Source organism: Phoenix dactylifera, chromosome 1, assembly GCF_051530095.1.
Source record: "Phoenix dactylifera cultivar Ajwa chromosome 1, Ajwa_hap1_PhDact_Kaust_v1.1, whole genome shotgun sequence".
In the NCBI taxonomy this organism is placed as follows: domain Eukaryota; kingdom Viridiplantae; phylum Streptophyta; class Magnoliopsida; order Arecales; family Arecaceae; genus Phoenix; species Phoenix dactylifera.
The window spans coordinates 43,201,141-43,226,066 of NC_143190.1; the positions used below are offsets into that span (position 1 = coordinate 43,201,141).

The following is a 24,926-nucleotide window of genomic DNA, read 5'->3' on the forward strand; positions in this document are numbered from 1 at the left end:
TTTAACTGACCTACAAAGTACTTCATCAAGTTAGATTGATTAGTTTATAGATTTATTTTTGTATCCTGCAAAAAAAAAAGTTGCAGCAGAAAACCAGAGATGGCCCAATACATTTGGAGGCCTAAGACAAATTCAGTGAATGAGACATTTTCTTTTTTTTATTATTATAATAATAATAAATTTTAATAAGTACAAAATAGTTAAAAAATTGATATGAAAATAGATAGCTGTCAAGTATACTATTTCAACAAAGATGCATGAATCTAACAAAGATAAAGAAGCCTCTTCAGTTTAATATAATTCTTGAATAGGAGCATGAAAATATATTTAGTTTAAAAAAAATTCCATCTCCCATCTCCCATCTCCCCTTCGATACCACAGCACGGCAACCATTCAACCCAAATAGAAATGGGAAGAAAAAATTAAAAAAATCTCCACCCTCTAAGAAGTCCATCTCCAATCCCCCTATCTTTCTTCCCGATGGCCCAGCTGGATCGGAGTAACGTGAGGGAAGGAAAACCAAGACCAAAACATCGACACTCCCCTATCTTTCTCCCCTCTGTTTCTCTCCACCCAAAACAAAACCACCGTCCCCAAATCCCTCCTCGCTCTCTCTCCCTGCCGGACCGTGAAAAGGACCTCGCCCCAAATCTCCTCCCCGGTGGCGGCGGCGGCGGCGAAGGAGGAGAAGCCCTCCGCGGTGGATGCGGCGGCGGCGAAGGAGGAGAAGCCCTCGTCGGTTTCTTCTTCTCTCGCCTCGCCTCCAAATTCCCCGGTGGCGGCGGCGGCGGCGAAGGAGGAGAACCCCCGAGGACCCCCGGCCACCGCTCCCTCTCCCTCTCCCTCTCCCTCCCGGCCTCTGCTAAATAAAAGGGTTTCTTCTTCTCCCGGCTCGCCTCCACTGGTTCCCAACGACCCCCGGCCACCTCTCCCTCTCCCTCTCCCTCCCGGCCTCTGTTTCTCTCCCAGCTTATCAAATCCTCTCCCGGCTGGCCTCCTAATTTCCCGACGACCTCCGGCCACCTCTCCCTCTCCCTCTCCCTCCCGGCCTCTGCTAAATTAAAATCGAGAAGAGAACGTACCTTGGGACGCCGACGTCGAAGGGACGACCGAACGGGCGAACCGGCGATGCCGACGTGCAGACGTGCGGGTGAAGGCAGGGTGAAGGCGGGGTGAAGGCAAGATGAAGGCGACGTGCGGGTGAAAAGGAGAAGAATAGGGAATTAGGTTTTTTTTATTTGGTTTCCCTGCATTCATACTTTTTGCGACTAAATTGGTTTAGTCGCTACAGATGAACCTTTAGGCACCAAAATTTAGTCGCCAAACCTTATACCTCCAGCCCGCGCGAAATACTGGACTCGCGCCAACTTGGTTTTGATTTTCTACGATCAAATATGTATTTAATTGATGTAAAACAATCATTCAGTAACTAAAAAGGATGCGTGCAAATTTATTTCGGAGCGGATTTTCGATCCTGCCCGTAGGATGTCCAAGAATTCTATATATTTTTAAGCGAATTTTCATTCCTGCCACGTCCTCATGTCGCGTATCCTGTCGATCCATATATTTATTTGATAAGGAGTCAAGCATCGAGCTCGAGCTTTTAAAATTATATTATAATAATAATAAAAAAAAGAATTTAAGTATGAAGAAAAGTTGTGGAATTGAGATTTAGCCGAAGAGACAAGAATATGCATGCCTAAGTGAATTAAGATGTCAAATGGCACCGTTTGAAAATAAGCAGTTTTTTCTTTTTTTGAACTTAGAAATTAGCATTTTACAGGGGCTAGCACAACATCGTTAGTTTTACCTCTAGCCCGCGCGAAATATTGGACTCGTGCCAACTTAGTTTTGCTTTTCCGCGACTAAATATGCATTTCGTCGGTGTAGGATATTTATTCCGTCACTAACAAGGATGTTGGTCGCAGATAGCCTTCTTTTCCGTGACCAAACGTTAGTCGCCCAAAGTTTTACCGCCACCCGCCAACTTGGTTTTGCTTTTCCGCGACCAAATATGCAGTTCGTCGGTGTAGGATAATTATTCCGTAACTAACAAGGATGGTGGTCGCAGATAGCCTTATTATCCGCGACCAAACGTTAGTCGCCAAACTTTTACCTCCACCCCGCCAACTTGGTTTTGCTTTTCCGCGACCAAATATCCATTTCGTCGGTGTAGGATAATCATTCGGTAACTAATAAGGATGTTGGTCGCAAATAGCCTTATTTGCCGCGACCACGATTCATGTAGTCGCCGAAAGTGGTCGCTGAAAGTGTATTTTCTTGTAGTGATCATTCTCATCATGTCTGAACGGGAAGTAGCTTGTTGTTGCATCATTGTTTGCATCATCTGAGAGGCACTCAGTGGTTCATTAGGCTGAATTCCAGGCTCACCCGAGGTTCCTGTCCTTGGAGTTTCCGGGGTTCCCATTTCCAGTGCACTACCAACAGGATTGACGTGGTGTTCCTGTGGGTGCATACTCCTGGCTGGCGAGGGTGGAGCACCTTCTTGTTGTTCGGAGGGCGCCCAAGCAGCGGAGCCATCGGCAAAGTGAGTCGGCCTCCTATTACGCCCACATCCACTCCCTTGTGCCATATCAACCTACACAAGTTACTTTTAATATTTCAAGATTGCAAAGAAAATATATCTAGAGGGTACTTTAATAAGTCATTAGATATTTTTCCCCCACTCACACTCGTCTGAACCTAAACCTTAGGATACCTAAACCTTAAGCTCTGATACCACTTTGTCATGCCCCGAACCCAGCATCCGGGTTCGGTACGCGACCGGCCGCATGGGCTCTAGAGCAGTGCCTTAAAGATCATGCAAGGCCTATGATTAACAAAAATTCCAATAAATCCACAATTAATCTAGTAATTCAAATAGAGCAGTCCGACATGTCCAAATAAACAAATTAGTTCAATTACAAGATCTTCAAATGTTCATCGACATCAAAGAAGGACAAACAAACTAACTAGCTAATGACTCTGATACTTGCACTCTGCGCCCATCCCATCCAAATCTAAGCATCCTGCAACTCTGATAAAAAGAAAGAAGAAAAGGGAATGAGCTTTACAGCCCAGTAAGAATCCCTACACATCCACACCAACACAATAATAATAAAAATCTGAAAACCACGACAAGTCAAAGCACATATCATGAAGTCATAAATCAGCTATCAAGCTCAAATAATCGATACAAGTATGTACATCAAACATCAATAAAAGTCCAGCCACACAAGAAATATATAGCATATGATAGCTCATAAACCTGTATTATAGTTTCAATGTCTTTTCTTCAACTTGATCCGGTTTAATTATCTTTCCGACTTTGGGTCAAATCTCGGTCACATTTCTCAGCCTGTGGTGGGGCAACCAAATTATCACATTTTCAACCTGTGGCGGGGCCTGCACATTATAGTTCCACATTTCTAGCCTGTGATGGGGCCTGCCAAAGTATCACATTTTCAGCCTGTGGCGGGGCCTGCACATTATAATTCCACATTTCTAGCCTGTGAGGGGGCCTACCAAAATACCACATTTTCAGCCTGTGACGGGGCCTGCCATAATAACAAGATAAACCCAAAGTTTCTTTTCATACAATCCAGTTTACATCTACACATCAATTTTCTTTTATTTATTTCCGGCTATAAACTAACCACAGTCACGTTTCCAGCCCGTGACGGGGCAACCAATATCACATGGTTAGTTTAGAGCACCACATCCATCAGTCAAATTTTGCAGGTGTAGGTTATGCGCATGCATGCATCCATCATTATACCAATCACAAGCAAAGACGATCAAAATACAATTTAAATATAAAAACCATTTTGCTTTGTCTGGATCATAGCATATCAAACATATATATATAGTGCAAAATATTTATATCATGTAAAATTGGCGTACAAGGATTCTTACCTTTGTTAACTCAGACAGACTAATTACCCGCCCTCACGGCAATCTATAAATCCGGATACGCAGGACTCCGCCCAGCGTCCTCTCATGCAATAGACTGTTCCCCTATAGAATCAAGTAATATTAAAATTTACTCAGGATAAATGATAACCCAGAACCCTCAAAACACTAATCTCCCTGGATCTAAGTTTAGAGAGAGAGCCCAAACTAGAAATAAACCGGAGAGGGAGAGAAATATAATAAGAGGAAGGGGACGGGAAGCCCCTTTCTCTTTCTCTCTTCTTCCTTCTTCCCGACGGAAAGGGGAGGAGAGGGTTCGGCTGCAGGTGGCCCACGGCCGGCGACGCTCCATGGTCGTCGGTCTGTGGCGTGCTGGTGGTGCCACGCCCGGCGACGGCTGGCCGTGCCACGCCCTACGACGGCCGGCCGGCCGGAACGGAAGAGGAGAAGGCCGAACCGGCTCGGCTTCTCCATCATTTCGGAGGCTTTCCGGCCTCATTCCCAAAGAAGCAAGGGCCAAAAATGAAGAAGGAGGAGAAGAAGAATATGCTCACCTTGCCTCCGGCGAGGTCCTCCCGACCGGATCGACAGCGATGGGCCGATCCCTTCCGCGGCAAGGTAAAACCAAATCCCTTTTTTTTTTTTTTGTGGAAGGGCCCTCGGTTGATGCCCTAGAAGGAGGAGGGAGGCGTTCCTCGCCCGATATGGGAGGATTAAATCACCCTCTAACTTCCCCTCCGATGGATTCGGGAGGGGGAGAAATTTGAAACAGGGGAGGGAGGCTATTCCGATCAGGATACTCCCTCCCCCCTTTCTTTCTTTGTATTGGGCCGCCTTATTCAGAGGCCGGCCCAATCCTAGGTGGATCTTCACAACATCACATACAAGTAGCTAGGCACGGATGTCCATCATCAACCAGTCGGCCAGGCCAAGAACCTTGAAGCACCGATAGTGAAATAATTTACTCAAAGTAGGTGAGGGCCAAAAATAATAGATATTAGTATAATTTTAGACATCACATAACAATCTGTATTAGCGAGTGTTATTTTTTCAGTTTTGCATTATTTTTTTATCAAGTCGAGAAATAAAATCACTTTTCTCCCTTTTTCTTTCTCTCTTTTACTCTTGTTTGCCTCTTTTTCTACAAATATTTCAATAGTAAATAGAATCATATTTCAATACCTAAAAGGAAGGTGTACTATTATCTCCAACCTTAAGGTAATTCGAAACATCCTGATGCATTGGAATAGGAGTAAGAGGAACAGAAGAAAGCTAATAATTAAAAAGAATAAAGATATTAGGAACAAGCCCAATAGACTGCTTAATTTTGGGTGGAATAAGAACCATCAATTTGCACAGCATTTCGAGATCTTTTATTTGCCGATTCTACTGGATGTATCCATACCCGTAATGTATGATATACCTGTTTCAGCAAAAAAAAAAAATCCATACTTGGCACGCACTATGGAGACCCCAAAGAATTATTAGGTTATAAGATCATCACGAATTCCTCTCCCATCTTCTCAAGCATTTGGAACTCTGATTTCAATATTGCTAATCTATAATGATCTTAAACCTAAAACTCTAATGCTAGTTATACCACAGTCCCTAGTGCTCTTAAACCATGTCCACCAACATTAACAGTTTGATGGACCTTGGACCAAGATTGGAGATGTAGCTGCCAGTTGGATCAAATACCTTTCCGTAAGAAAGTTTCTCAAAGTGAGATGAAGGCAGTCAATAATAGACTTAGGAATGATAAGGTGTGCCATCCAGTAGATCGGCGAGATAATGGGAACAGATTTGATTAAAACCAATCTTCCCATGTCTTCCGCTTCCACCCATCAAGCCTGGCACCAATTCTTGGAAGAAGAGGATCCCGACCGCAAATGCGGTTTCTAGACACAGGAACATTCCTTTTTTGGGGGCTCTTCCCCCCTTTCTTTTTGGGCTTTTCCAATTGACACAGTTTGCTCAAGATCTTCAGATTTTTTTTTTTTGGTAAAAGAGTGCCTAAAGCTGGACTAAGACCGACTAAATGAATAGATATAGAGATGTTGGTGACCTAAATGAGATCATCATGATGATCTAAGATCATCCTAAATGAGATCACCATGGTGATCTAAGAATACCGGTGATCTTTATTCTAAATCTCTCATTTGCAGCCTCTCCCCAATGTTAAAGTACAAGGGAGAACTCTATTTTTTATTTTTATTTTTTTTGCTGGAACTAAAAATATAATATAACACATGTAGGGATACAACTAAAAAAATCAAAGAAGTATTCTAATTGCCTTTTTCGAGGAGTACTGGTCTTCGTTCTCATCCTCTTTTTCACCGTAAATATTCGCCCATCTCTTACACGAATAAATCGGGATGGTGGTCCCCATCTCCCACCTGCCGCCGTCGAAAACTATCTGGCATTGTTGTTGGGGGCTCACACGTGAACAGCTTTTCAAGGGGTTTCATTAAAAGGAGAGAGAAAGGAAAGTGTGGTCAACGGAAAAGTAATGAGATGCCTCTTGTTTGGTTGGAGTTTTCAAAGGAGAGAGAAGGGAAAGTTGTATTCCCATGGGAATGTGATTCCCACATTTCATGGGAAAGTCTTTTCCATTAGAAACATGGGAAAGTAACTTTCCCATGTGGCGGGAATCACTCCATTTTTACTTTTTTCCAAAAAGTCCCTTCGGCATTAAAGAAGCATTAAAGAGGCATTAAAAACCTAATTTTTATTAAGGGCATAATAGGAATTATATATAACTTTCCTAGGAAAGTGGATGGCCAACCAAACATAAGCACCTTGGAAATTTATCACTTTTCCATGGTCAACCAAACATGCCAAAAGTACTTTCCTAGGCATCCTCTTTTTAGGAATTTGTTTTCCAGGAATCATATTCCTAGAAAGGAAAATGCTTTCCGCGAACCAAACGAGCCCAAAAGAACGCGACAAGCCGGGGTTTGTGGGCTGCGTGAGGCACGGAGGGGTGGGAGCGGGCCGCCTCCCATCACACTATAAATACATCCTACAAGAATTCAGCCAAGACATCCAGATTCATCTACTCTTAGTTTTCTTCTTCTTCTTCTTCCTAGTTGTGCTTTAGTAAGACATGGAGGAGTCATTGGAGTGCCTCGTCGAGAGGGTTAAGGAAGAGGTTTTCTCTCCCTCTGCTGACTTATACTTCTTCCTGCCTTCGTCTGCCTACGAGACTGCATGGGTAGCCATGATACCCAATCCTGAACGACGTCGTCATCCAATGTTCCCAAACTGTTTGGTTTGGGTGCTCCGCAACCAGAACGATCGATGCAGGGTCATGGGGAGAGCTCGATCCCACCATTGACCACCTCACTGCTACTCTGGCCTGTATTACTGTGCTCAAGACTTGGAACGTTGGCTCCACAAATATAGACGAAGGTGTAATTAAGTCGTTGTCATTCTTCAAAATTTCTTTATTTCTCGACCCCAATTGCTGTACATAGTTATACCTTAATATGTACGTAGGTACAATAACTGCGTACACAAATATAACTGTGTGCGCAGGGATAATATAACCGTGTGTGCAGAAACAATATAACCATCTACAGGAGCCAATAAAAGTGTGTGAAATACACGTGTATGTTGAAATCCCATCTAAATATATGCAGGACTAAAAATAAAATTTTAATAGTTAAATGATTGTGTATTAAAGTCCAATCAAAGAAATGACTGGGTGTTAAATTCCTTCATAAACTAATTAAGGTTCCAAATTAGAACATGTATTCTTCTACTAGGTTGCTCTAGAAGGACTTTAGAATAGTTCTTTGATGTGACCATAGAAATGTATTTCATTTATTTCTAAACTGTGTGCATTTTGAACTAGACCCTTGACATTCGTTTTCCAACTTTTCCAAAAACTTAAAAAACAAAAAAAAAAACAGGATTGTAGTTTCTTCATGCAAACACGGAGAAGTTGCTTATGAAACACCATGGTGACATCCCTCGATGGTTTGCCATTGTATTCCCAGGCATGCTTGAGTTGGCGAAGGCTAAAGGCTTGAAGGTCTTTCCTCAGGGCTACACAAGAGCCGTGGAAGATATCTTCAATGAAAGGGAGACAATTTTCAAAATGTAGATCTTTCTTACAATATTTTCCTTTCTTATTTACAAAGCTTCCTTCAAATTTACCTGCTCAAACAGGTATTCTTCATTCCTGATACCTGCCTACTTCATCTGCAGGGAAGAAACATCCTGTGGTGGTCACCATCTTCTGCTTCCACTATACCTCGAGGCCTTGCCAGCAATCTACCGAGGGAAGCATGAAGATATTCTTAAACATAAGAGAGAAGATGGGTCCTTGTTCCATTCTCCGTCTGCAACTGCTTGTGCATTCATGATCACGGGAGATGGAGATTGCAAGGAGTATTTGGAAGCCATGGTCCAAAGATGCGGGCGTGGAGGTGAGTTTTAAAGCAGTAATAGATCCGAAAGATGGTATTTACTTTATCTCTACATGGAATAGGGTGACTGTGTACAATGTGGCATGTGACACAGTTCCCCCTAGATTCCCTGTGGACCAATACCTCATAAACCTGTGCCTGATGGACCCTATGATGCGACTAGGATGTGGTGAACATTTCACCCAGGAAATAGGAGATGTGATGGATCACATTTATTGGTAAGATTATGATTTTAGCGTCTCTTTCTACTTAATTGAAGATTTTTTAATTTTTAGGTCACCTTATATCATTTCGCTTTCTTTTTTTTTTTGAATTTCATCAACTTCGAAAGATCTATCCAAGCTTAAAATTGGATTGTAAAAGGGTAATCAAGCCTAGGAAAGTCTATGATTGGATTGGTTTTGGTTGATTTTTAGTGAAATTAACTGGGGTTTATTGTGAGCTTGGAAAAAATAATCAATCTGTAATCTTGAGATAGGCTATAGTGAAATTTCCAACGAAAATGCCTAGGCTTTTCTGATACCAACTGTCACGCGCCAAATAGGAAGAGCCTTAAATATAATCTCCTTAAATTTAACTCTCATGACTTTTTTTTGGCATCTTGAACAATCCTGTATGTCCTTTGTCCTTCGCCGATTTGAAGAAAACAAGCATAGCCATGCTAATCATGAGTCCATAATTGGAACTCCTTGTGTAGGAATTGGGGCACAAAGGAGCTGCAACCGTCTAAAATGCATGATCTACCGCTCCAAATATTCAAGAATTCTTTAGCTTTCCAACTTCTGAGGAGGCACGGCCATCGAAAATCTCCAGGTAAGGATTCCACGTATGTATCTATTTAATATATATGTATGTGTATATATATATATATATATATATATATATATGTATATGCATATACAGACATCTAAATAAATATAGACATCATTATTCTTCCATGGAAAGGAAAATGATTGATTGCTTTTGATGTTAGAGAGGATTTGTTGGTTTATGCATGAGCCGCAAATGCTCCTGCACATGGAAGAGAACTACCAAGATTTCTTGGGAGCTATGTATGCTGTCTACAGAGCCACACATTTGATGTTTCTAAGGGAACAAGAACTTGAAAATGTCCAAACTTTCCCCAAGAAAATATTGCAAAAGGGATTGCCGGGCGAAGATATGAAAGACCATCCTTCGGCTCTTTTTGATCTCCAGAAGGAGGTAACTGAATAGCTATTTCATTTTTTAATTGAGGTAACCGAACAGTTATACATGTGAGGACCCACATTTTTGGGGGGGAGGCCTGGGTCGGCCCGACACATGAAACGGGAGGGAGACTCCCGAACAGAGTCTTCCCTCCCCTGTTTCAGTTGCTTCCCGAATCCACCGGAAGAGAAAGAAAAAAAAATAGAGGAAAAGGGAGATCAAATCCTACCTAATTTGCATCAATCTCTATCTATAAAAGATCCCTTTCTCCTCATCCTAGGGCATCAACCGGGTGCCGTTCAAAAGAAAAAGAAAGAAAAAAAAGGGATCCGTGAGAAACTTGGGTTGTTCGCCGCCGATCTTGCCGGAGGAACTCGCCGGAGGTAAGGTGAGCAACCTCTCCTCCTTCTTCTTTGTCTTTGGGCCACCGACTCCTTGGAATCCGGCCGGCAAGCCGCCGGACTGATGGGGGAAAGCCGAGCCCTGTTCGGCCTTCTTCTCTCTCGTTCTGACCGTCGCCGGCACCGCCGCAGGCCGCCGACCACGGGGCGTCGCTGGCCGTGGGCCGCCTGCTGCCGAGCGCCCTTTTCCCCTTTCCATCGGGAAGAAGGAAGAAAAGAGAAAGGGAAAGGGTCTTCCCATTCCCTTCCTCTTATTATATTTTTTTGTTTTTGTCTCTAGTTGGGTGCTCTCTTTACACTTGGATCCGGGAAGATCATGGCTTTGAGGACTCTAGATAGTCTAGGGATGCTAGATTTTAGAGGATCCTTTATAGGATCAAACAGGGGTTCTAGATCATCATATATCTTTGATAAATTTTAATGATGACTTGGTTCTGTAGGGGAACAATCTATTGGACGAGAGGATGCTGAGCAGAGTCCTACGCATTCCGGTTCATAGATCATCGTGAGAGTGGGTGATTAGTTGTCTGAGTTTTCAACAAAGAGTAAGAATCTTTGTACGCCAATCCTACATGATAAAAATATTTTTGCATTATATATGTTTGATATACTATGATCCAGACAAAGCAAAATAGTTTTATATTTAATTATATTTTGATCGTGTTGGCTTGTGATTGGTAGTATGATGGATGCATGTATGTGTATAACTTATACCTGCATAATTGAATTTATGAATGTGGTGGTATGGACTAACCATGTTATATTGGTTGCCTTGTCACGGGCCGAAAACATGACCATGGTTAGTCTAGGCCGAATATAAGATGAAAAAAGGAATTGATGTGTATGTGAATTGGTTAAATGAGTAGGGACTTTGGGCTTATCTCGTTAGTATTGATTGCCCCATCACAGGCTGAAAATGTGATATTATCGATTGCCCCGTCACTGGCTGAAAATGTGATACTATCGATTGCCCCATCACAGGCTGAAAATGTGATACCATCGATTGCCCCATCACAGACCGAAAATGTGATACTATCGATTGCCCCGTCACGGGCCGAAAACGTGACCGAGATGTAGCCCAAAGTCGGAAAGATAATTGATCCGGATCAAGTTAACATAGAATGGAAGGAAAAAGCATTGAAAACAGTAACGAAGATTTATAAGCTATTATATACTATATCATTCTTATGTGGCTGGACTTTCATTGATGCTTGATGTACATAATTATATTGATTATTTGAGTCTTTTGGAAACTGTTTATGATTTCATGAAATGTGCATCGATTTGTCGTGGTTTTTCAAATTCATATTATTATTGTGTTGGTATGGATGTGTAGGGATTCTTACTGGGCTGTAAAGCTTACCCTCTCTTCTTCTTTTTTTTTATCAGAGTTGCAGGATGCATAGAATTGGATGGGATGGGCGCAGAGTGCGAGTACCAGAGTCATTAGCTAGTTAGTTTGTTTATCCTTCTTTGATGTCGATGAACATTTGAAGATCTTGTAATTGAACTAATTTGTTTATCTGGACATGTCGGATTTGTCTATTTGAATTAAGTGATTAACTATGGAATTATCGGATTTTTGTTCATCTTAGGCCTTGCATGATCTTTAGGGCACTGCTCTAAGGCTCATGCGGCCGGTCGCGTACCGGACCCGGGTGCGGGGTTCGGAGCGTGACAGAGTGGTATCAGAGCTTAAGGTTAAGGTATCCTAGGGTTTATGTTCAGGTAAGTGTGAGTGGGGTTATGATAGAAAAACTATCAGAGCCTTGGTTTATAATCACTTGAGATTGTAATAGGAATGATATTGTAATCTAAGCTTTAAGACCACTAGGGACTATGGCCTTAGTGGCATTAGAGTTTGAGGTTTAAGGTCATTGGGGATAGTGACAAAATTGGAATTCGAGCATATGTTTAAGATCACTAGGGATTGTGATAGAAATATATCATAGCTTAAGGTTATGATCACTTGGGACATGACAATTAAATTCAGTGCTTAAGGTGTAAGATTACTGGGCATTGTGATAAATGTATGCATCGGGTTTGGTTTTCGATGAGTATGGAAAGAAAGTATAAATTGTCTTTGATCATGATAAGAGAGGTTTGACCTAAGATTAGTATAGGAAGGTCAACATTGGTATATCGATTATACCATGTTCAGATATTATTTAAATGACCTAGAAGTTCAGACTTGATATGGATTTTGATGTGATCGTACTTTTGGTTTTGCTGCTAATTATTAGAGTGGGGTTTGTACGTAGATCTTCCATAGTATTGGAGTGAGCTAAGAAGATTTTATAATATTGAAAGGAATGTTCTTCGAAGTTGAATATGTATGTGGATTATATCTAGTGTTGGCATGTTGGATATTGCAAATAGGTCTATTTCCTATTGATGTATTTGATTATTTTGAGGCCATAGAGTATGCATATTGACAGGGGAATTCTAATTATTTGAATTCTCATGTTTGGGCTACTGGATTTTACTTATAATTGTAGAAGACTATTTGATGTGTTAATTTAAAACTCAAGCCTAGGTTTAAGATTTGAGCAGGGATCTTTTGTCATTGTTGATGAAGCCACTAATAAATGCCATATTGAGTAAAGACTTCGATCATGAGATGCTTACATGAATTATGGTGAAGAAAGATCTGGAGATCGATAGAGTTAATTTCTAATCATAGTGTATTGGCTCAATGACTTCTAGCCTATTGAATTTGAAGTTAATCTTTTTGGAAAGAAGATCAACGTAGATTGTCTAATCGAATTGCTAAGGGAATCCAAAGTTAATTAAACCTAAATATTTTGGATTCTAAGTTGTGAAGATCATGTACTAACTTTAAACTTGATTAATGGCTTGAGTATTAGTTATGGTTAGTATACTCTACATAAATTGAAGACAGACAGATCTAGAGGTTCCACTCAATTAAAATTCTAAAATTTGGATTTTCTTACTCCTAGTGCAAAGTGATAATTCGGTCATAAATTATTTAGAGGCTTTAGAGTATTTAATGAATTAAATCAGAGTGCGCAACGGAAGTGTGGTGGTTTGAGTTATTTTGAAACTGGTTAAGGACATTAATATCTGATCTAAAAGGTATTATGATGGAATACTTGAGTTAGTTTCTAGTAGAGGAGAATGGTATTGATTCTATAGATGATCTAGAGGTAGCTATGTAATTTTCACCAGTGGGTTCTTCTATTGTCGACAACTTTTGGGAGAATCTTGGATATCTTAAATTTACCGTTAATGGTTGATGATTCCTTGGTTGGTCTTAGACTTGAAATGTTTTAACATGGATCTCCTATTGATTAGGATGATGTGGGCGAGAGAAAATTATTAGGCCCAGAGATAGTGCAATAGACCATAGATAAGGTGCAAGTGATCAGAGAACGACTTCGTACAGCTCAGAGTCGTCAAAAAAGTTATGTTGATAATAGGAGAAACTGAAATTTTAAATTGGGGATCATGTTTTTTTTTGAGAGTGTCACCCACTAAATGAGTGATGAGATTTAGGGTTCGTGGTAAATTGAGCTCTAAGTATGTTGGTCCGTTTGAGATTTTGGATAAGGTTGGAGAGGTGGCATATCGACTGGCTTTACCACCAGTTTTATCCAGTGTACACTATTTTTCATGTGTCGATGTTGAAGAAATATGTTCCAGACCTGAGTCATGTGGTAGCATATGAGCCATTACATCTTCATGAGGATTTGACCTATGAGGAGTTCCCAACATGAATTGTGGATAGAAAAAAAATCAGGTGCTTCGGTATTGAACCATTCCTTTTGTGAAGATACAATAGAACAATTATACGGAAAGAGAGGCTACTTGAGAGCTCGAAGAAGAAATGAAGGTCAAGTATCCGCAGTTATTCGAAACCTTAGTAATTTCGAGGACGAAATTTTTTTTAGGGGGGGAGAATGTGAGGACCCACATTTTTGGGGGGGAGGCCTGGGTCGGCCCGACACATGAAACGGGAGGGAGACTCCCAAACAGAGTCTTCCCTCCCCTGTTTTAGTTGCTTCCCGAATCCACCGGAAGAGAAAGAAAAAAAAAATAGAGAAAAAGGGAGATCAAATCCTACCTAATTTGCATCAATCTCTATCTATAAAAGATCCATTTCTCCTCATCCTAGGGCATCAACCGGGTGCCGTTCAAAAGAAAAAGAAAGAAAAAAAAAAGAATTCGTGAGAAACTTGGGTTGTTCGCCGCCGATCTTGCCGGAGGAACTCGCCGGAGGTAAGGTGAGCAACCTCTCCTCCTTCTTCTTTGTCTTTGGGCCACCGACTCCTTGGAATCCGGCCGGCAAGCCGTCGGACTGATGGGGAAAAGCCGAGCCCTGTTCGGCCTTCTTCTCTCTCGTTCCGAGCGGCCATCGCCGGGCATGGCACCGCCGGCACCGCCGCAGGCCGACGACACACCGCTGCAGGCCGACGACCAGGGGGCGTCGTCGGCCGTGGGCCGCCTGCTGCCGAGCGCCCTTTTCCCCTTTCCATCGGGAAGAAGGAAGAAGAGAGAAAGGGAAAGGGTCTTCCCATTCCCTTCCTCTTATTATATTTTTTTGTTTTTGTCTCTAGTTGGGTGCTCTCTTTACACTTGGATCCAGGGAGATCATGGCTTTGAGGACTCTAGATAGTCTGGGGATGCTAGATTTTAGAGGATCCTTTATAGGATCAAACAGGGGTTCTAGATCATCATATATCTTTGATAAATTTTAATGATGACTTGGTTCTGTAGGGGAACAATCTATTGGACGAGAGGATGCTGAGCAGAGTCCTGCGCATTCCGGTTCATAGATCGCTGTGAGGGTAGGTGATTAGTTGTCTGAGTTTTCAACAAAGAGTAAGAATCTTTGTACGCCAATCCTACATGATAAAAATATTTTTGTATTATATATGTTTGATATGCTATGATCCAGACAAAGCAAAATAGTTTTATATTTAATTATATTTTGATTGTGTTGGCTTGTGATTGGTAGTATGATGGATGCATGTATGTGTATAACTTATACCTGCATAATTGAATTTATGAATGTGGTGGTATGGACTAACCATGTTATATTGGTTGCCCTGTCACGGGCCGGAAACGTGACCATGGTTAGTCTAGGCCGGATATAAGATGAAAAAAGGAATTGATGTGTGTATGTGAATTGGTTAAATGAGTAGGGACTTTAGGCTTATCTCGTTAGTATTGATTGTCCCATCACAGGCTGGAAATGTGATATTATCGATTGCCCCGTCACTGGCTGAAAATGTGATACTATCGATTGCCCCATCACAGGCTGAAAATGTGATACCATCGATTGCCCCGTCACAGGCCGAAAATATGATACTATCGATTGCCCCATCATGGGCTGGAAACGTGACCGGGATGTAGCCCAAAGTCGGAAAGATAATTGATCCGGATCAAGTTAACATAGAATGGAAAGAAAAAGCATTGAAAACAGTAAAGAAGATTTATAAGCTATTATATACTATATCATTCTTATGTGGCTGAACTTTCATTGATGTTTGATATATAATTATGAACTTTCATTGATGTTTGATGTATATAATTATATTAATTATTTGAGTCTTTTGGAAACTGTTTATGATTTCATAAAATGTGTATCGATTTATCGTGGTTTTTCAAATTCATATTATTATTGTGTTAGTATGGATGTGTAGGGATTCTTACTGGGCTGTAAAGCTCACCCCCTCTTCTTCTTTTTTTTTATCAGAGTTGCAGGATGCATAGAATTGGATGGGATGGACGCAGAGTGCGAGTACCAGAGTCATTAGCTAGTCAGTTTGTTTATCCTTCTTTGATGTCGATGAACATTTGAAGATCTTGTAAGTGAACTAATTTGTTTATCTGGACATGTCGGATTTGTCTATTTGAATTAAGTGATTAACTGTGGAATTATCGGATTTTTGTTCATCTTAGGCCTTGCATGATCTTTAGGGCACTGCTCTAGGGCTCATGCGGCCAGTCGCGTACCGGACCCGAGTGCGGGGTTCGGGGCGTGACAATACATTACCCACCAAGTTACGCAAATAGCATGCACTACTAGTTCTCTTTCTTCCACACCAAAGTTTCTCTCACCAATGAGAAGCACTGGCTTGGCATTATATGGCTCAAGTGACCATCCCCCTCATGAATTCTGCATGCCGAGTCCATCATATTACATCAACATCAAGAAACTTTTTATATTAGTGGCCTGTGAAGCACGACTTTACTCAATATTTGTCATCTAGACATCATGTCTTGTACATTTGTGGTTTTGCTAATTTTTAATGTTTATATGCTAAACCAGATTGAACACGAGTTGAAGCATCAGTGGTTAGCTAGAATGGATCATCTGGAGCACCGGATGTACATAGAAAGAACTAAAGGCTATAACCTTTGGATTGGAAAGTCTTTCTTTTGCAGGTACCACATACAGCAATTAAGTACTCGGTATATGTAAACACTATGGTTGGTGACATTAAATGAATTATGCAAAACTGCAGGCTCACATGTCTTGACGACATTATCCAACTTGCTATAAAAAATATCATGTTTCGCCAATCAGTCTACAGGACTGAACTCAAGGAATTAAAGAGGTAGTTCTCAAGATAAAACCAACCTACATGGCTTTCCTCATTTCTAGGCGAACTAATAAATACTCGTTTTTTTTTCCTTGTCCCTTTTTTTGGTTTTGAGAAGAAAAGTAATGTGTGTCTACTTGACAGCATGTATCACTTTTTTTTAATCTTTTACTCTGTTTAGTTATTTAATTGATTCTCTATTATACGATATCAATACATTATACTAGGTGGTCCAAAGATACGGGCCTTGCCAACATGGGCTTCAGACGAGAGAACACATCATATTGTTACTTTGGTGCTACTACTCCCATTTCCCTTCCCTTGGACTTAGAGGTGCGGAAAATTATGGCTAAAAGTGCAATCTTAGATACAGTTGCAGATGATTTTTTTGATGAGCATGGTTCATTGGATGAATTACAATGCCTCACCGAAGCAGTCCAAAGGTACTAATTAGTTGCTGCATGAAGGTTGAAGAATCTGTGCATTGTTATTTTTTAATATTCCTAATTAATTGAATGGTTATAGGTGGGAAGGAGAAGGTTTATCTGGGCATAGTAAAGTCATTTTTGATACTCTTGATGATCTAGTATGTGATATTACATTGAAGATTTTCAACCAACAAGGTCATGATATGAAAACACTTTTTCAAGATTTCGTAAGTTTCTCATGTCCATCATTTAAAAATCGATGTGCATACTTTTATGTTAGTAACTGTAATTTGAGCAAGTTTAAATCTATTGTCATATATGAAGTGGCGAGAAGCGTTCGATGTGTGGTTGAGGGAATCTGAGTGGAGTAGAAGCAAACATGCACCATCAATTGATGAATACCTTCGAGTTGGCATGCTCTCCATAGTTGTACAAGCAATGTTTCTCCCCGCATGTTATCTTGCAAGTCCAAAGCACCCACAGAACTCTCTAGGAACCCGTTATAGCAAAATTACCACATTGTTAATGCTCTCAGCTCGCTTACTGAATTACATTCAAAGCTATGAGGTTATACTACTCCATCACCATAATTTTCATGTCTATTTGTTTTATTATTGTTGTTTTCAAACTGATGCAAAATCATTTCAGAAAGAGATGAAAGACGGAAAACTGAACATGGTGCCATTGTACTCGAAAGAGAATCCAGAGGCAAATATTAAAGATTCAGTTGCATACATACAAAACAAACTAGAAGGTTCAAGAAGCAGCTGCTTGAAATTACAATGATTGATAGCAATATTGAAGAACCGAAAGAATGGAAACAAATCCATCTATGTGCTTTAAAGGCATTTCAGATGCTTTTTAACACTTTTAATACATTCGACTCACCGACCGCACTACTTCAGGGTATTGCCATGGCCTTCTATGAGCCATTAGTTATGGATGCTTAGAGAGTACTTCTACAAATGTTTGTGCTTAATGCTCATGAGTAAATTAAGGAGAATACATGACAGTCAATGAATGACAATTCTAAGCAAGAACTATTGATGAAGGCTCAAGGTCAGCTTCAAGGAGTGAATTGTAAAATAGTTTATAATTCAAGAGCAACGCGTTTCAAAATCAAGCAGTCACTATACTATGTGAGGCCCAAAAGTTTGCTTAGAATTTTGGTGTCCATCTTCCTACATGTTAAGTTGTGCTTCCCATTTCTCCAAGTCCTTTGTTGAAGGTGGCAGTGTTCTGGTGTGCATGTTGAAGACATATTTATATCTATGCTATTGTATCTCACATATTGTTATGTTTATACTGAAAAGAGTGCTAGTATGGTATTCTATGAACAACATATTGATGATAATAAAGGAAATGTAAGTGGAATAAGGATTTATGGTTGTATTGTCCGTACCCTTATTGATGTTTATACACGAACAAATTATACTTGTACATTTGGGTTCTTTGGCCTTCCCAAAGTATCCAAGATCTCTATTAAAGGGCCTAATATGCATCATCCTTTAGCCATATATAGGAGAGCAGTGGACAGATTTGGATAATGTCCATGAGAAAGAATTGTTGGTGAAAGATAGAAGTCGCTTTCAGGGACTGAACTACAACATAGCTTTGGATCCAAGAGCAATGGCTTCTGCAATCAAAGGCCTCCCAAAACGAAGCCTTCCGAAATCAAAGGAACACTAAACTATGTGAGGCTTAAGAGTTTTTGCATCAGTTAGGGTGCCCCTGTTCCCGCATGGTTCTTTCGACGTGTTTCCTTATTTGAGGACCTTTGTTTAAGATGTAGGTTCTATGATTCAAGCATAGGTGTAGAAACAGATGTGACATACCTAAACCTGTATTGGTGTATCTAATACTAGAAAGATTGCTTTGCTGAGCGAGTTTATCCCATCAGAAAATAGAAATTCACTGTACATAGAAGAGAACAAACAGTATAGTCTATTTTGTTACTTTTGTAGAACACTGGTGCAGTACAAATATATAGAGGTGCCATCCTAACAGCAAGAGACTGCCTGACTATGACAGTCACTAAAGGTTAGTCATCTGTTGAAGGAGTCAGATAATTCATATAGGAAGTGTTAGGGCCAAAATAGGATATTGTAGAATAAACTAAGCCTAAACCAAAATCAACTAAAAACAATATTCACACAGGCAATATATCAAACACCTGAAGAGCAAAATAAGAATACACCAAATTTATGTGGAAAAACCCTCTAATGTAGAGAAAAGAAATCACCGGACAAATTCGATCAATCTACTATAATAAATATAGAGTTTAGAATACTTAAATTTATGCCCAAAACTTGAGTTCTTAACAAATGGGAAAAACTTCAATATCACCTCTCTCAGCATGTAACAATGATCTCACCCAAACTACCATGATATGATGAACTCAAGAATGTAATGAGATTTCTAACAATAAATACTACAACTCTCGATAATATCCAATATAACTCTTAGTCAGAAATCTAATTTGTTAAATCTCTATGTAAAAAACTACATCAAACATATTTCTTCTTCCTTTCTTCTTTTTCATTCAGCATGTGAACCAGGACTGCTGAATGCTCTCTCATTGAGGGCCTTCTTGCACCTGGGAAAGAAAAAAAACGGTGACGGTATGACGGTTAGAGACCGGCCGAGCGCTTGCTACTCTCCACTTTTTTTTTTTTTTTGTGTCTGTCTTTTCCGCCGCTCTCTGTTGTTTCATCCCACGCGCCCCTGCGGTTCTGCAAAAAAACCAAAAAGGTCGATGCCCTAGTGGGCTATCTGGGCCTCCCAAAGTGGGCTGGACCCACTTACAGAAAGATTGTGGCCGTTGAAATGGACCATCTGCGAGCTATATTCCCTGATTAAACCTGTATCCAAAAATATATTTTTTATGCATTGTTTTCTCTTGGTTGGGTCCGATACTGTCGCCGATGTAATGAATCTTTCATGCAGCATACGAGTGAATGGCTCGAGAAAATAAGCAGCGTTCAACCACGGAAAAAGGAATGATTGGAGCCAGGGAGGCGCAGATATTCTAAGAAGCAACTGTACGTCCGCTAGTTTGTGGCCCTTGACATGGAGTCTCAAGTCTGGAGAGCATCCTTTTTCAGGTGGATTAATTGTGTCTCGGGAGGAATCCCAGCGCCGGACCGCATGGCTAGTCGTGGCCCCTGATGATTCCATAAGATCCCATTTGAGTGGCACAGAGGGCATGGAGAACCGGTTTCCATGGCTCAGATGTCCCAGGTCCCAACCATTATTAAGTTGCTTTCGGTTTTCATCTGTTTGTTGGTGGTTTGAAAAGTTTGTCATCACCCGATGGGCCAGCTTAGCTAGATTTTCTTTTCAAATGGAAGTTTATTTGAGGAGATGAAGTCATGGATTGAAGTTAAGGCATGATCAGCACAAGATAGAAGCGGAAGTGAGCATGTATGCAAGCTAGTCGAAAAACAATGAAGCATTATGTGGAGCCACAAGTCATCGCTACATTAAAATGCTGAGCAAAAAGAATGTCCTTATTTCTGCTGGTGCAAAAGGGTTGAAAATTGATTGTGCTCTGCGCAGGTCTCAAAGGACTTCAAATTTTTACATTTATTCACTTATATAGAGCATGTGCGATTCAATATTAGATTCATATGAAAGAAAGCGAATCATTTAGATTTTAAGATAAATTCTAAAATCTACTTTAGGATGTTTGCAATGCATTTGACATGATCGCGTTCTAAACTCAAGACATATAAGCCAAAAATTTCATTGCTCGGCTGGACCTCACCTGCGTCAAGAAATAGATGCCTAAAACCTGCAACATAGATTAAGCCATGTAAGCCGGAAATATTACACATCTTCGAAGCCATCCAGTGGATGTGATGTTGGCTAGAACATGGGGTGCTTGTCCAATCAACCTATTTTGACTAATGGAAACTTATCAAATTATTCCTAGATCTTTTTGGCTTCAGTACAACTGTGCATTCACAGCGAAGCCTTGGATTGTTCTGTACTTCTATTTGCTTATTTTATGGTGGAGTCTTTTTTGGACATTTGGTTGGACCACATTGAATTTATTTATTTATTGATTTATTTTGAAAGACATAATGTACTTATTTTTCTTCATGAATGTATCTCTATGTGGAAACTATTAAAAAAAAAAGATGACAAGGATGTAGCAAAAGGTAGAAATGGATATGATTTAAGTAATTAGATGTAACAAAGAAAAGTGATCTCTTACGTATTTGAATATTGTGAATACTCTTTCATCCCATGCTTTGACTAATTTAAACTTAGTTTGCTTTCATGATACCCTAACCTTGGTTTCGAAACATGTCAAAAGTAAATTTGGGCCATTTGGTATTGTTATTCTTCTATCCTTTTGTTTCATGATGAATAAACGAAATTCCATATAAGAATTAATGTTGAAGATAATATTTATGCAAAATTTCTACAATCTCTTGTTTTTATTTTCACTTATTCTGAAACTAATAAATTTTTCCTATCAAAACTTCTAAGGATTTTACAAACAATCTGAGAAACAAAAAAAGTTTTATGCATATATTGTGTAGTCTAGGTCATTTTTCTTATAAAAAAATGGAAAAAAAAATAAAAACGAAAACAATATCAAATTAGCCCACAGTTTTTTGTTATGCGATTTTATGTATGGCCAGTTAAAACTGACAATATACAAAGATCTGCAAATGTCTTATAACAATTTTGTTACGATGAATCAGTGCAATCCCTTGGACATGCAGCGAGGAGGCTTGACACTGTAGGATACAAGGGACATAGTATGCAACCACAACTGCTTGACTAGCTTTTCTAATAATCGAGTGTATGATTACTATCAAACAACCATAGCACCTTCAGGTTCAAGATCAAGCAATTAGACAGCTGTGGTTGCATGATGTAGCAACGCAGAGACCCCATGCATTAGATGGCAATGAATGGGTGGGAGTTGGAAGATTTTTTTGGTAAATATGGGAAAAGAAAAATTACACTGTTTTACTATAAATACATCCATGAGAAATCAGAAAAAATATCCAATCCGTCAACCTTACCCATGTTCGGTCTGCACTAAGCAGGTTCGGATTTAGGCTAAACAGATTCAAGGTATAAATGGATTGATCCATTTAAATTATTTAATAATTAAATTGTATTCATATTCCAATCTTTTCATTTATTTAACTCATTTAATAATCGAATTAAGCAGCATAACGGTTATATAAGTTATACAAGTTAATAGATTATACAGATTTAAAAAATTATCTATTTATTAAATAGATTAAATGGAAGGGATTGAGTTATCTATTTATTAAATATGATACATTTAGGTTTTAAATTTTGATTTACTTAATAGATACATTTAGATTTTTTTATCGTATCCGTATGTATGTATGTGTGTGTGTGTATATATATATATATTTTGTTTGGTACAACAGCAGCTCACATCCTACGGGTGTGGATGTGGCCCATAAAATCCGAAAACAACAAAGCAGCTAAAGAATCCAGCACACTATCACGCTCTCTCCAAACAAAACCTCCAGAGTGGTGAGCTGCATAAGAAGCAACCTAGTTAGCTTTTCTGTAAACATGTGTAGTCTGGTAGGCGCTACACTCCCGCAGTAGTTGTGAATGTCAAGTAGCAGCGGCCTGCCCTTGCTTGCACACCCCCAGCCCCTGATCTAGTCAATCACTATGGCCGAGTCGCCCTCGAGGATGATCCGGTCCGCACCTAGTGTCCGTCGGGCGTAAGAGATGCCCTTCCAAGCGGCTCGAAGCTCAGCACATACCACTGAAGAATCGAAATCTGCTGACCTCCTGTCGTCACTAGACTAGAAACATGATCTTTGATGATGAATCCTACTCCTCCGCCTCTCCCGTCATCGGCCACACTGCCATCAAAATTCACCTACAGGAAGCCAGAGGGTGGGGGCACCCAGGATACGAAAACATATCTAGATGCTACAAGAGCATAAGGGGGGCTCCAGATGTCTCTAGCCAACCCGGTGGGTGAAATCTTAACAGTGCTCAAGAACTCCTTCACGTGCAGTAATGTTCTGGTCACCACCGCCCTCAGGGGCGAGCTGTTGCCCTCAAAAACTCGAGCATTCCTGTCCAACGATGAATGGCAGGCCAGGAAGGCAGCACGAGTCCCTCTCTCCTCCGACCAAGACTCTGACACCAAGGCATCTAGAAAGCGCAGAAACTCTTCAATTAACAACCACCTCAGCCCCTGATCAAAGATAAACCAGGCAGACCTCCAGATCTGGCTAGCCCACGGGCACTCGACAAGTACATGATATATAGACTTCTCCACCTCTGGACATACTCTACACTCTGCAGCTATCCTCACTCCCCGCTGCGCCAAAACACTCCTAATGGGTAAGCAGCCCCAGGCTAACTTCCACAAGAACAGTGCGACACGGGGATGGACACGAAATCTTCAAATCCAACTACCATTAATCTGCCGAGGCACCACTGCTCCCCTCATCCTCAATATGTCGTGGGAGCTCACTACTGTCCGCCCAGACAAGCTCCATACCCTCCTGTCCACTGCTGCCCCCATAGGGACCGGCAACGACAGGATCTGCTCAGCAAGCTGCTCACCAAACATCCGCCCGACAAGATATGCATCCCATCTTCTCTCCCTTCGGGCAAACAAATAACTAACTGTACGACCCTCCAACCATCTATCGTCGATCAGTATGGGCCAGTTCTGCAATGTACTCTCCGGTAACCACCTATCCTCCAGAATGCTGATGGTCCGACCATCCCCAATCTCCCATTTGATCGCCGAAAACACCAGAGCATGAGCACATATCTAAATGAAAGAAGACCCTCGTCCAGCTCGAAAATCTGCCGAGGTGGTGGTGTCCCCATACTTCGCCCTTAGTAGAGAAACCGAGAGACTCTTCGGCTCCAAAAGAAATCTGACTGTCAACCTAGTAGCCAGTGTCTCCCTACGCTCGAGTAGAGAGTGGACTCCCAACCCACCTCGACTGGTAGGCTGACAAATAACCTCCCATGCCAGTAGGTGGACGCCCTCTCCATCCCCACGCCACCCCCAGATGAAACCCCTAAACATCCTCTCCAACTCTCGGAGCAAAGCAACAAGTACCAATGTATTGGATAGTAAGTAAACAAGGATGGAACTCAAAACTGACCTCATAAGAGTAACTTTGCCCATTATCGACTGGGCGCTCGTCTGCCAACTCTCCAATCTACGTCTGATGCTCGCCTCCATGGATGTGTTGACCCCCTAATGGATTTTGATGAATACAAAACACTAGAGTAAAATTCCATTATATCTTAATAATTCGATTGAGGAATTCATGTGTTTTACTTAGAAAATTGTTAAGAAATGTCTAGGCAAGTTCCCACAATTTTTATGAATTTATTGAAGAATATTTTGAGCTAAAGAAAAAGTTCAGGGACAGCCGAGACGTCTCCTGATAGTTTCAGAGACGTCTCTGGCACAAACAGGAAGAACTGGCACACTTGGAGTCGTCCCCGGCACCTGCCGAGTCGTCCCCGCGTTAGCGGAGTCGACTCTCTCAGAAGCGGAGTCGACTCTCTCAGTGGCGGCAGAAAGACGTTTCTCAAGGGATATGCGCGAGACGTCCCCGCTGTACGCGGAGTCGTCCCCGCAAGCAAAAAGGAGACTCCCCGAGACGTCCCCAAGATGGCGGAGACGGCTCTCTCAGGGTTTTCCAGAGAATGGTTTTTGCGGTGATAAGGAAGCGGAGTCGACTCTGAGATAGCGGAGTCGTCCCCACGCATAAAGTGGACACAAGCGGAGACGTCCCCTGAAAGAGCGGAGACGACTCTCTCAGGAAATTCCAGAGGGCAAGTTTTTCGGAGACAAAGAAGCGGAGTCGTCCCCAAAGAAGCGGAGTCGTCCCCACTCAAAAAGCACAGACAAGGCGAGACGTCCCCGTAAAGTGCCGAGTCGACCCCAGATAAAGTAAAAAGTAAAATCCTGTAGGTGAGACGTCTCTCGCTGTAGCGGAG

At 41.1% G+C, this 24,926-nt stretch overlaps 1 long non-coding RNA gene and 1 pseudogene across 1 annotated transcript; both read left to right on the top strand.

Moving 5' to 3' along the window:
* The first annotated feature begins 7,018 nt into the window (after positions 1–7,018).
* LOC103698256 (S-linalool synthase-like) lies at positions 7,019–17,881 on the top strand (annotated as a pseudogene).
* Positions 9,760–12,981, top strand: LOC148715305 (uncharacterized). The gene is made up of 3 exons (XR_015967679.2): positions 9,760–9,921; positions 10,375–10,479; positions 11,324–12,981. It is a non-coding gene; the product is annotated as an uncharacterized LOC148715305 (long non-coding RNA).
* Positions 17,882–24,926: the final 7,045 nt, after the last annotated feature.